This window comes from Eubalaena glacialis, unplaced genomic scaffold (genome assembly GCF_028564815.1).
Source record: "Eubalaena glacialis isolate mEubGla1 unplaced genomic scaffold, mEubGla1.1.hap2.+ XY scaffold_56, whole genome shotgun sequence".
Taxonomy (NCBI): domain Eukaryota; kingdom Metazoa; phylum Chordata; class Mammalia; order Artiodactyla; family Balaenidae; genus Eubalaena; species Eubalaena glacialis.
In genome coordinates, this window is record NW_026871455.1 from 2,908,299 (window position 1) to 2,920,509 (window position 12,211).

Sequence of the window (12,211 nt, forward strand, 5' to 3'; positions counted from 1 at the left end):
GTAAGAGGCTGGGCACCAAGGGAACCCAGGTCTGCAGAGTCAGGGTTCCGACTGCAGAATTCTCCACATTAGCGTGAGGAGCGCGTCTCCTTCGCGGCAGCCTCCTGCTCAAATCTTCCCAGCCCTGTCCGCTGCTGGGGTCGCGTCGTGCCGTGCCGAGCCGAACCGGCAGGTAGCTCCGAGGCGGACGCCCCGAGACGAACTCGAGCGTTTGAGCAGTCGGAGCTGATCCCTCGCCCGCCAGCGATCAGAATCCATCCCGCTGACGTTCGAGCCCGTTGTCGGGAGCCACCTGGCGGCCGCTTTTATATTGTCCCTTCCCTCCTGAGCTTTGACGACCTTCGCGAGGGATGTGACTCGCCCGCTAGGCAAGGGGCAGAGTTCCGAGAGGTCGCTGACGTTGGCGGCGACCATCCCGGTGATGCGGAGTGGTGGGCGCATCCTGCTCTCACCGGAGATTGAATGTGGAGAAACGTGTGTTGTGGGGCCGGCGCTGAGCTCCCTGGGACGGTTGTGGGGAGGTCTGCGCTGGTCGACCAGCACTCCCTGGTGCCCCTTGGCCCGCGGAGACCTCCCGTCCTACTACGTGTGACCAGGAGAGGATGTCCGTGCCCGACGTCGTCCTCCGTGTGTCAGGATCCTTCGGTGCGTCCTCGCCGGCATGGGGACCCGGGTCCATCCCGGTGCAGTCGAGGCGGTGGGGCTGCTCACCGGAGGGCACTTCAATTTCTCCGGGTTCCACGTGTGGCCGTCACGGGGGTGGATCTTGCCCCGAGGCAGGGGCACGGGATGCGTGTCAAGAGACGTGATCCACCCGGCAGATTGAACCGGCGTCTACGCGGGGAGCTCCCGTCCCCACTCCTTGGTCGCATTGTCAGGGTGGGCTTGCGTTTGTGCAGGGCCACTCACCGCGGACTGTCGAGGGCAAGCGGGAAGGGCGTTAGTGGAGATGTGGCAGTCCCTCCTAGGCTTCGGTGGTCGTAGGTCGTAGTCGTTTTTCTTTGGGAAACAGGGACCGCCCGGGGCATCCGGTGATGGTCGTGAGCAGACACGAGCCTGGCCGCGATCCTGGGTTGGCGCGGTTGTCAGTAGCTTCACTGAAGAAGCTCTGCAGACAGGGAATGTCCTACAGACGCGCGGGCGGATGGGAGGACCCCCCAGAGCGAGAAATGGGACCGATGTTGGCCTGGGTCAAGGCCGGGTGTCAGCGGCGTGGCAGTGAGCCTTCGCCGGTGTGCGATCTGGATCCTTCTTGTTGAGGTTCACACCAGTTGCAAGTCACTTGGCGTCTGCAGCGGCAAGGTCGACCAGATGGCCGGATTTCGTTATTGGTGCAAGAATAAAATTTAATGAATTAAATTTTTTTTGTTGTGAGATTCACTACAATGTGAACATTAGTGAAATGAGAAACCCTAATGTTTACAGTAAATCGACATTACTGTAATAATTACTATATTTGCAGTTTTTTTCACAAAATGTTGATGTATGAAATTTACAATATATTTAGTACAATTTTTTGTGATTCAAGTCTGCTAATGAGAAAACTGGAATTCTTTTGCAAGGGGGATGCCATTTAGCTTATTACAGATTCCTGTCATCAAAATTTCAGTTGTTAATCCTGACTTATAAGGAGATTTTGCATAGTTTACATATTTCATATTTGAAAATTCTTTTCACACAGATATGTACCACCAAATACTGCAGTTCATGAGCGTATGATTTTAATTGAGCATATTCATTGCTTGGAAGGAATTTATAAAATTCTGTTAGATTCTTCTATTGATATTTGCCTTTTAATATGTCATTATATTGTACATTAGTCATTTCCAATTATGTTTGCAATTAATTTTGAAAACATTGATTCAAGTTTATCTATCCACAGGGTATCTGATTGATTGAAGATGATGAAGGACGGTTTTGGGATGCAGAATTTTCTAAATCCACCTGGAAGTCTGGGAACCTCTCCCTCTAGCCACAAGGCCCTGCTCCACACCCTGCAGCAACCAATCTGGAAAACCAGATTCCAACCTCTGCAACAATAGGCCCCAAGGGTCAGGACTTGGTCAGTGACTCACAGCTTCATCATTTTCAGTCTTTTCCATGTAGAACCAAATGTGGGGAAAGCCAAATATATTCCCCTAAGTAATCATTTAGGACGCCCCTCTTCCTATCAGCTTGTCTCCAGACTCCCACATCACAAGCTCTGGGCAGGACATGCCTTCCTTTTTTTGCCACCAGGAAGTGTCCCCACTCTTATGTGTGCCCTGAGTCTCAGCCTGATGTGAGTGGTGGTGGCTGACTCCCATGCTCTATACACAAGTTCTGAGTAAATAGTGCTTGTTCTCATTTGAAGGGGTGTCTTTTTTCATATCTACAGAGCTTAGTATGACAGGAAGCAAATAAAACTCATGATAATGTTTCCCATATTATTTTAAAAAACACATTTATTAATCACCATTTTTTAAGTTGAGACATAATTCACATACCATAAAATTCACCCTTTGAAAAGCGTAGAATTTAGTGCTTTATAATCTATTCACAAAATTGTGCAACCATCGGCACTAATACCAGAACATTTCATCACCTCAAAAAGAAACCCCATCCCCATTAGTCTCTTCTATTCCACCTATGCTCAGGCCGTGGTCACCACAAATCTGCTTTCTGTTTCTACGCATATGCCTATTCTCAATATTTCATGTGACTGGAATCATATAATATGTGCCCTTTATGTCTTGCTTCTTATACTGAATATCATGCTATTGAGGCTCATGTTTTAGAATGTATCAGTAATGTACTCCTTCGTTTAGCCTAAGAATTTTTCTTTTTAAGTGATAAGATTTTACGTACATTCACATGCCACCTGGGTTTTTTTTTGTAAAAATATATTTTCGATTTTAACCATTTAAAGTCTACAGTTGACTAACATTAAGTACCACTTCCCTGCCTGACCCCAACTTACCCCACTCACCTGGAGCTGTCAGTAGGCCCAGAGGACACAAGCCCAGCCATGCTGCCCTTCCTTGGAACTCCCAACGTCATCCAAACTGACCATGACCCCACTATTAGTGTCCCTCATTGTAGCAAAGAGAACTCCGGACACGGAGAGACTCTAGTGAAGAAGGCAGCTGCCCCCAGGCAAGTTGTTGTGCTTGGGACAAGGAAGCAGTGCCCTGGAACCTGCAGTCACCCAGGGGCCACAGGAGGTACAGTGCTGGGCTTCGGAGGGCGAATTCTGCTGAGGTCCCCACCAGGCCCCTATGGAGGAGAGCCAGTGAACACTTGGGGAATCTCTTGTCATTCTTTTCTTCCTTCCTTCCTTTCTTTCTCTTTTTTTCTTTCCACCCGGAAGAGGTAAAGCTTGACAAGAAAAAAATAAATGACTTTCTAGACCATCCATATTTCAGGGCTGCCTCATGGACCTGTCCTTATTTTCTCCATAAAAACCCTCTAAGGAACTAAGATGTGCTACGTGTTCCATGCACGCTCACCTGTGTACCTGCCATGCACAGTCCTCCATCTTCCCTTCCCTCTTCCAACACTTCACTCCCCTGTGGGGGCTTATTCAAGGGCAAAGATTGCTGTGAGTTCCAGCATGATGTCTGCCTCACCCCCTTCATGACTGTCTTGCTGACTGAATAGCCTGTGTTCTGGCTGCTCGGGAGCCCTCGTCTGTCCTCTGCTTAGGGACACTGCTCATCATTAGCAACACCCACCTGTATTCCTCACTGTTCAGGCCCTGGGAAATCAGTTATCTTGACCTGGGACAACTTTAAATATAAGAAATTGCTACCTTCTACCGCTGGGGTCAAAAGGCTGGGTGTGTGGTCCAAGGCTCTCGGAGGTGTTTTGCATCCTCCCAGAATCTCCTCTCACCTCCCTAAGAAACTCTACTACCAGGACACCTCCAACCAACACCCTCCATTAGGTGCTGAGCTGTCAATATTTCCAGCTCAGAAAGACCACAGCCTGTGCTTTGCAACAGGGAAAACTCTCCCCTCTACCTCCAGTCCATCCAAGTCGCCCCCCGTTCCTCAGCTCGCACATCCCACAGACGGTTTCTGAGTCTGTTCAGCAGGCGAGGTCCCATAGATGTCAGGCCCTGAGTCTCTTCCAGCCACCATGTTCCACCCAAACCTACATGACGAGTCCACGGTCCTCTGGGAGTGCAGGGCCCCCTCCCATGTGACTCTTCTGGCACTGTTGCTGGATCTCCTTCCTCCTTAAATCAGGGCAAGGAGCTTGGTTTCTCTGGGCCTGTGAGTGGGGAAGGGTAGGAGGGGACGAGTGGCCTAGAGAGTCCAGTCCATTCTGCATCCTGTGGGCCCATGACCCTGGTGGGTGGAAGCAGAGGGGATAATGGGACAGCGAGGATCTTGGCCTGCTTAGTGGCTCGGGATTTAGGGCACATTCAAGTGGAGGCTGAACTTACTGGAGAACATTGGTTAACAAACAGTTTCTGCATGTGTAGGAGCTGAACCAGTTCACCAAGCTCTCTCAAAACTAACATCCATTTATAAACACTCTTACTTCTGGTAACAGGGAAAGGGCAGAGTATGTTCTAAGAAACTCCTCTCTAACCTCCTGGGAACATTCTGACAGGGTCTTTGAATATGCAACGAATGTCTGCTTTGATTAAGAAGACATTGGATGATTTGAAGGTACATTTTGGTAATGTAGAAAACTACGGTACTTCAAAATTAAAATCCTATTTTAAAATTTAGAAAATACTGTACTTAGATGACTGATAAATTGTTTAATGAAGGCATTGGTAAAAATAAAAACTGAGAGCTAAACAGTTTTAACATTACTTTCTATTTTCATTAATTTTACATTATAGTCTAAAACTGTGGCATGCTTACCTATTTGTCCATCTATCTATCCTTCTCTCTCTCTCCGTAGTTTTAAGATGTTTGTCATGATTTGGTAGGTGCCAATTCTTCTGCAACACGCACACTTCATTGTGTAGGAGAAGTGGTAACATTTGTTCACAGGAGTGTAAGTGAGGAGGTGATGCGCGGGCGGGCTGGGCCACTGCAATGTGGTGAAAGAAGGACAGGTATTGTCCAGGGGGGCTAGGCCTAGGCCCCTAGGCTCCTGCATTTATCCAGACATCTGGGGTGCCCTGATTCACTCTTGACCCAGTAAACAGGGAGCCTAGAAAAGCTCTGTGAGCAGCCTTGGCCAGGAGCTCTTCATGTACTTCTCTCCATTTACATCGTGGGCATGGAGTTCTCTCAAAGATCTTCAAAGTTCTCAGTTCTTCTGATTTCTATAGTCTTCGCTTTTCTTCTTGCCAAGGATGTCACTAACTAAATCAGCCTATGTATGATTAATATGAACATATGTTATTGATATATTAATAAATATTATATTAAAATAATATTAGTATATAATATTTAACATTTTATTTACATTATATGTACATATATTTATGTAATACTCTTTTATTATAATAAATGAAATTAATAAACATAAATAAGATATTAATATGAATATATATTACACCTGCGAGTCAGGATTTGCCTCCTGGGTGCTCAACTATGCCCACAGAGCCAAACTGTTTGCCTGAAAAAATGAAGACTTCAGGGCAAAGTGAAATGTGAGGGGGAGGCGGGCAGAGAAAACCCAACCTGCAATCACAGTGAAGAATGAGGTGTGTTCTCGAGACCATCTTGAAGCACACAGTCTTAGTGAGGGGAGTGGATGCAAACATGGTCACCCGCGCGGTGCGCCCTGTCTGGAGTTGGGGGTGGAGGAAGCGTCCTCCAGGTATTTCTTCTCTGGCTCCTCCCACCGGACTCCCTCTCCTCCCCAGTCTCTGCTGCGACACTTGTGTTTTGCCACCTGGAGGTGAATTTACCCCTCCTCCGCTGTTTCCTACCTCCTGTCTTTCTTTTCTTTCCCTTCCTTGAAGCTCTCAGGCCTGCTATCAGCCAGGCTGAGGCCCACAGCCAGTCAAAAACACCTTCCCTGCAGCCAGCGAGCCGTCCTTGCCCCATCTTCCTCCTTTCAGAGCTGGGATAACTGGGTACCTGCTGTCATTGGAGACTTTCCCTGTTGTTAGTCTCCCCCCGCCAGGTGGTCGGATGGAAAGGACAACTAAATGCGTCTCTGATTTTCCCCGAGTGTGCATGCTAACACCGATTGGAGGTTGCTAAGGCTTGCCACCTAAGCACAGGTCGTGCGTTGGTTTAAGATATAGCCCAAAAATACAATAAGAAAAAAACTCCCCTGATAAGATTGGCATGACTAATTATATTCAGAACTTCATTGAGCCTATTCTCATACACTCAATTTACTACAGCTTTAGAGGTTTCTAACTTCTACTCAGATTTGTAAAGATTGGTCACTGGGAAATTTATTAGCTGTCATTGTATTCCAGATGGCAGAGTAAACAGGGACTAAAGGTAGAAACACCTGCAAAATACCTAATATGGTTAAAATTGTCTGACTACTTCTAAAATGTTATTGTTTAACCATCCAGACAAATGAGAAATGCCAGAGAAAAGTCAAATATAGATGTGTTTTCGTTCAGCCAAAAAGATGACAGTGAGAGGTGAGGTGAGGAAGCTGGCCCAGTGTGGGTTGTGGGACAAGGCACTTGAGACTTTATGCAGGCAGCTGTGGCGGCAGCTCTAAAACGTCCTCCACGGGTCTGGTCTCTCAGCCCCCCAGACGGGCAGCTTTTCTTGGTAAACTCAGTGTAAGGATATCAGCCATTCATCAGGTACTTCTTTGGCTTCACACGTGAGCAGTATCCTTGTAGCTGCAAAGTTTACAAATTAGAGCCTCTGCAGTCACTAGTCTGTGTTCTGTGCTCTCCTCAACTGAGGCTTCTTCTGGTGTCTATCACAGTACCTATACCACGTGCTGAGTGTCCAGGTTTACAGCGGTGCTGCTTGAGACTGGGCTGTGACATTTCCATGTCAAGCATGTAGCAGGCAGTGCATGAACTTTTATTGGGGACAAGGAGGCTAAAGTACACAAGCATCTACTCCTAAGCTGATTCACACAGCTTGTGATTGCAGCTGAGCTCCAGAGACCTCACTGCCTGTGGTGGGCACTAAAGCTCTCACAGCTTGTTTCATCTGCGTGTTCTTTTCCTCCTGATAATATGACCCTTTTAGCTTCTCCTCCTAGAGGTTTGCATAGACCAAGTGGGAAGGACCAAAGTTGTTCCAGTCTTGTGTCAGGCTGTTAAAGCTCAACTACACTGAAAGCTCATGCGAGGTACAGTATCACGTGGGTGTGACTTTCAACAAGAGTTGTCACAGTGCCACTGACCTCAACAAGCATATTCACTTTTTGTTTAAAAGTTTTAGTCCAATACTCTGCTCAAAAGTGCAGAATGCACATTGTGTGGTGTTTAAGCCCTTTGCTCTTGCTCTAGGGCAAGATTTCTCAACCTGGGGAGGAAAGACATTCTGAGCTGGATAATATTTTGCTGTGGGAGCTGTCCTGTGAGTTCTGGGATGTTGAGCAGCACCCCTGGCTTCTACACACTAGCATCTCCTCCTGCGTTGCAACCCAAAATGTCTCCGGATGTAGCCACTTGTCCTCTGGGGATGGGGGATTGGTGAAAAATTGCCCCAGCTGAAAATTGTTTCTCAAGTGACACCAGTAGATTGCAAGGAAAACCAAAACAACAGCTACGAAAACAACAAGAACAAATGACTCACCAAGACTTGCCAAGTGATGGAATTATGACAAACTAAAGAATAGGCTTTCATTGTGTAGTAGCTTCAGGCTATTTTTGGATTCTTCTGTGCAGATAAGACTCGAAGCCCTCCATCTCTTAGTGGTATTTGGTCCAAGGCCCCAAGATGCCTTTACCTAAAGTGTGTTTAATGTCACGCTTGTTTAATATACTACCCCAGATCTGTTCCTCTGTGTGCCTGCATCAACAGCGTGTATCTACTTAGATTATAAAATGTGAGAAAACAGAATCCTCATTATTTCAATAGCCTTCAGGGTAACAACTCACAATGAACCTAAACTAATTTTACTGATAATAGTGTGACTTTGTTACCAGAATATGTAGTAAATATTAGGAAACAATGTATTTTACAGTAATAATTCCAAATGAAGTTAAAGAAATTTAATCATCATGACTGTTTACCACCAGAATCAGGTAGTGTAGCATGTTAGGTGGTGCAGCAAGGGGAAGATGACAAGCCAAATATCTCTAACATGTTCCCAACTTACTCATCTCTAAAATATGGGGCACCACTCAGGGTGCACACGGATGTGCCACCCACACTCTGGCCCAGAAAACACACACTGCCCAGCTGCTGGAGTGCCATCAACAGGCAACTTCCAGCCAAGATCCCCTCAGCAGCCTCACCCATGCATGGGTCCCTCTCAGGGCTGCCACACCCAATGGTCAAGTGCAGAGGGGCACTTTCAACACCTGTGATGGCCACATATGCTTCAGAGTCCCCATGGGCTGAGCCAAGGCTTCCTCAGGGCTTGACACCTGCTCAACTATGCCATCTGGCCAATCCTGCTCCCTCTCTGCCCTGTCACAGAGGTTGACACCTAATTTGCACACTGCTTGCCAAAATCCATCTTATCATTCCCTTCCAGAGAAACTGACTTGTGACGGGGGGAAAGCAGTGATGAGAGGGATTTGGGAGCTAGACAGCTCCGCAGTTGGCAGTAACAAGGACCCCTCCACGGGCTAGGTGGGGCACCCATAGTGTCTGAAATAGGTGATGGTCCAGGTGTGCAAACTCTCACAGGTGACAGGGTAGTAATTGCTAGTCACCATCGAAACCAGCAGAGGAGCTTCCGGGTAGAAAGAAAGCAGAGAAAGCTGAACCCCCTACCCAGACCCAGGATTTTGATAAAAGATATTTTCCCATATTGAGGTATGGGGAAGTCATCTGGCTTATACATGAGTTAACTTGAATGTTACGCATACTAGAACAGCATGCGTGTGGCCTATCAAACATACATTGTGCTTCTGCTTTAATTATTAAAGAAAAGAGTGCATTGACTAGAAGTAAAGAATGTCCATGTTAAAAATAAAGATGAAACGCCTCCCTTCCTGGGACGCCAATGCTGAAGCTCCTTCAGTAATAAGCCTCACTTCCCAGGTGCCAAGGCCATGCTGACTTGCTGTGTATGGGCTGATCTGTTCTTTGTTTGTTAGTTTTGGTTTTGTTTTTGTTTTTTTCCCTGAAACCTTAAAGGAATGTATCCCTGACTTGCTTAATGTTCTTTTTTTCTGACAATATATAAAACTGTACTGAAAACCATCCTTCCCTGGGACAGTTCCTCAGAGCTATCTGAGGGGTTGTCTTCCAGGCTATAGTCCACAGTTTGGCTCAAATAAGATGCTTTTCTATTCCTATTATAGATTGTTTATTGATTATTTTCATCAACAATTTATGAGTTAAAGTAGCCAGGCTCCAAGTCCCAGACGAGGTTAGTCAGCCACCCACCAGAGGTGTGCTAGCCCGTGGGAGGTTAGGGCCGTGATAGGGACACTAACTTGGTAGTGGAATTCAGGAGGATGCCCCTGAGTGTTGAAGCGCACACTCTTCTGACCCTTGTGAGCCTGCAGAAATGGCCAACCGTCCCTCTGGAGACCAGGTGCTGCCCCTCCATTCTGTTCTTGCAACGAGAATGAGTGCTTCGTCTCTTCTTCCTGCTCAATTTCCTTCCTTACAGCTAGCAGCCCTGGGGAGAAATTGGTAACACCCAACAGCCCCCCAAATTGCCGCAGTGCTCACATGAATAGTTGGAGGAAGTAGTTGAAGGAGCAGAAGGAGTGAGATTTCCTAGAGCCGGAAAAGTGCGGCCAGATGCGTCACTTGCGGGTAACGACCCCAGCTGCCACCGTCCCTTTGGCCTTCCAGGTGTAGGGGGTCTGCCGAATCCTTGCTAAGTCTATTTTTCCCCCTTCCCGGCCCTTCCCTATCATCACCCCTTCACCTTGAATCATGTTCAAGAAATTTGATTAAAAAGAAAATGTGTTCAGCTACATCCAGTGGAAAACCTGCTATTAAGGGTACTAAGAGCAAGTAGAACCGTTCCCAGGCATTGAACCACGGCCTCATCCAGTCATGCCTAAGAAGGAACCAGTTAAAAGAGTGGGATGCCATGAACAGATGGAAATCTTTACAATGACTGGAGAGTTACTCTATTTAGAAAAAGAGAAGAGTCGTTTTATCCAATCCCAAGGTTATTCCACACAAAAAGAGATAAAAATGACCCTTTTTCCACACCAGCAGGTGGATAAAGGAGCCATCAAATTTGTACTCAGAGGAGTTGATATCACGTGTCTAGGCTTAGCTTCTCCAGGAGCTAAGCTTTGCTCCGCTGCAGCAGATAGGATTGTTGCAATTGAGGCAGAAGGAAAACAGCTTGCTCTGGGTGCTGCAGTCGTGAAGATGTCTGCAGATGATGCTGAGAAAGTCAACACAGCAACTGGCATTGAAACATGTATTATTTAAAAGATGCGCTGTAGCACGTAAAAGCATGTAAGTAAGTCTCAGAAGGAATGCACTTGGGCTCCACATGGATGCGGTGCAATATCTGGGTTTGTGTGCGTGTGTGACAGCATGACGACAACACCCCTGTGATTATGTTGAATAAATTCAACACATGCAGAAAAGAGAACCAAACAAAAAACAAGTGTTGCCGCCTTGCTTGGAAACAGTGCAGACGAGCTGCCCCTGTGTCCTCTCCTGGCCATCAGGCTATAACTCTCCCGAAAGAGCTTCATGACCCAGCCAGTGTGCTGGTGGGGCTGCGAGAAGACAGATGGGACTGAATTCTCAGTGTGTCAGCTGAGGTGCCCCAATGTGAGCGTCTGGACACGACCAAGCGGGGAAGAGTCAGGTGTAGGGGCGCTGAACTGGCTGGGGGGCTGCTCTCCCAACATCCCTGCTGAGTCAGAGCCCCTCTCAGCCCTTCATGGTGGAGAAGAGAGACGAGGAGATGCCTCAGCCACTACACACGGACAGGCAGCTCCCAGCTCCTGCGGACTTCCAAAGCCTCATGCTCTGAACTGTCTTGTAATAACTTTGTTTTTGTCATTAATGTGCTAGATATTTTTAGTAGGATTAATCTGAAAACCGGTTATTACCACCGATGTTAGTAATGGAATTAGCTGCGCTAGAGACAGCCTACAGTTTAACCTAAAGTTTACAACGAAGTTTTCTCCTCAAAGTTTTAAGGAATTCAAGACCAGACTAGGATAAGACAAGACACCATAGAAACTGCTTGGTGAATGGGCTTTATATTCACTTTAAAGAAAATTATCTTTGAAAACTTAGAAACGTTTAATTATGCATATTGTTATTAGCATGAAGGTGAGAGATCGAAATGAAATATGAACCTGGATATGCTTATAGCAGTATTATGTGGTTCTGTGGAAAGCTTTCTGCAGTGTTCTCAAATAGCAGTGGAAAACCCCAAAACAGGAAATGGTGACACCTCAACGTCATGCTGTTAAATGAGAAAAGCAAGCTTTGAGGCAACACAGAGTATTTAAGACAAGTAAAAATGAAACTATATTATCTGGGGGGTAAATAAAAATATACTTGAAAAATTTTTTTTAAGTTGGAAGAATATATACAAATGAACCATGGATACCTTGATACGGGTGAACGAGAAATTGTACTTTTACTCTGAATTATCCAGTTTTGTGTGTGTCTGTGTACTTGGAACTCAGGATGAACTTGAACAAGAGTGTACACTGTTTGTATTTAAAAACACGCGCACACACGCACAACTTTACATGTGACTACATAGAAATGTCTTGTCATACAGCCTAGAGTCAAGTCAAATAGTAAGTTACATGGAAGAGAATGGGTCTTTATTTAAGGATTAAAGACAGAACACACTCAAAGGACAAATAATTAAACCCTTGCTGCACAGTAGTCACTAGAACATTCCTTGAGCACTCGCTGGGTTTAAGCCAGGCTGGAAATCAGTTATTTGTGTAAAACAAGTGAGAATTTATGCCAGGTTCCTAGAAAACACATGTTTAATTAACTTGGCAGCCAGTATCTCTCCAGGGAAGAAAATGTACATTTTATTCTGAAAACCCTTTTGGGCCTGTTCTATCATGGATTGGTCTATAAAAAACAAAACTCCCAGATCAATATTTAAAAATACCATTTTTGCGTACCTGAAATCTTCCTCCTTCTTAGAGCTTTTTCTTTTTCTGTCATCTGTTCAACACAGTGTAAAGTAAATA

General features: G+C 46.0%; 1 pseudogene; it reads left to right on the top strand.

The window, feature by feature from the left end:
- Positions 1 to 9,947: 9,947 nt before the first annotated feature.
- LOC133083678 (malignant T-cell-amplified sequence 1-like) lies at positions 9,948 to 10,495 on the top strand (annotated as a pseudogene).
- Positions 10,496 to 12,211: the final 1,716 nt, after the last annotated feature.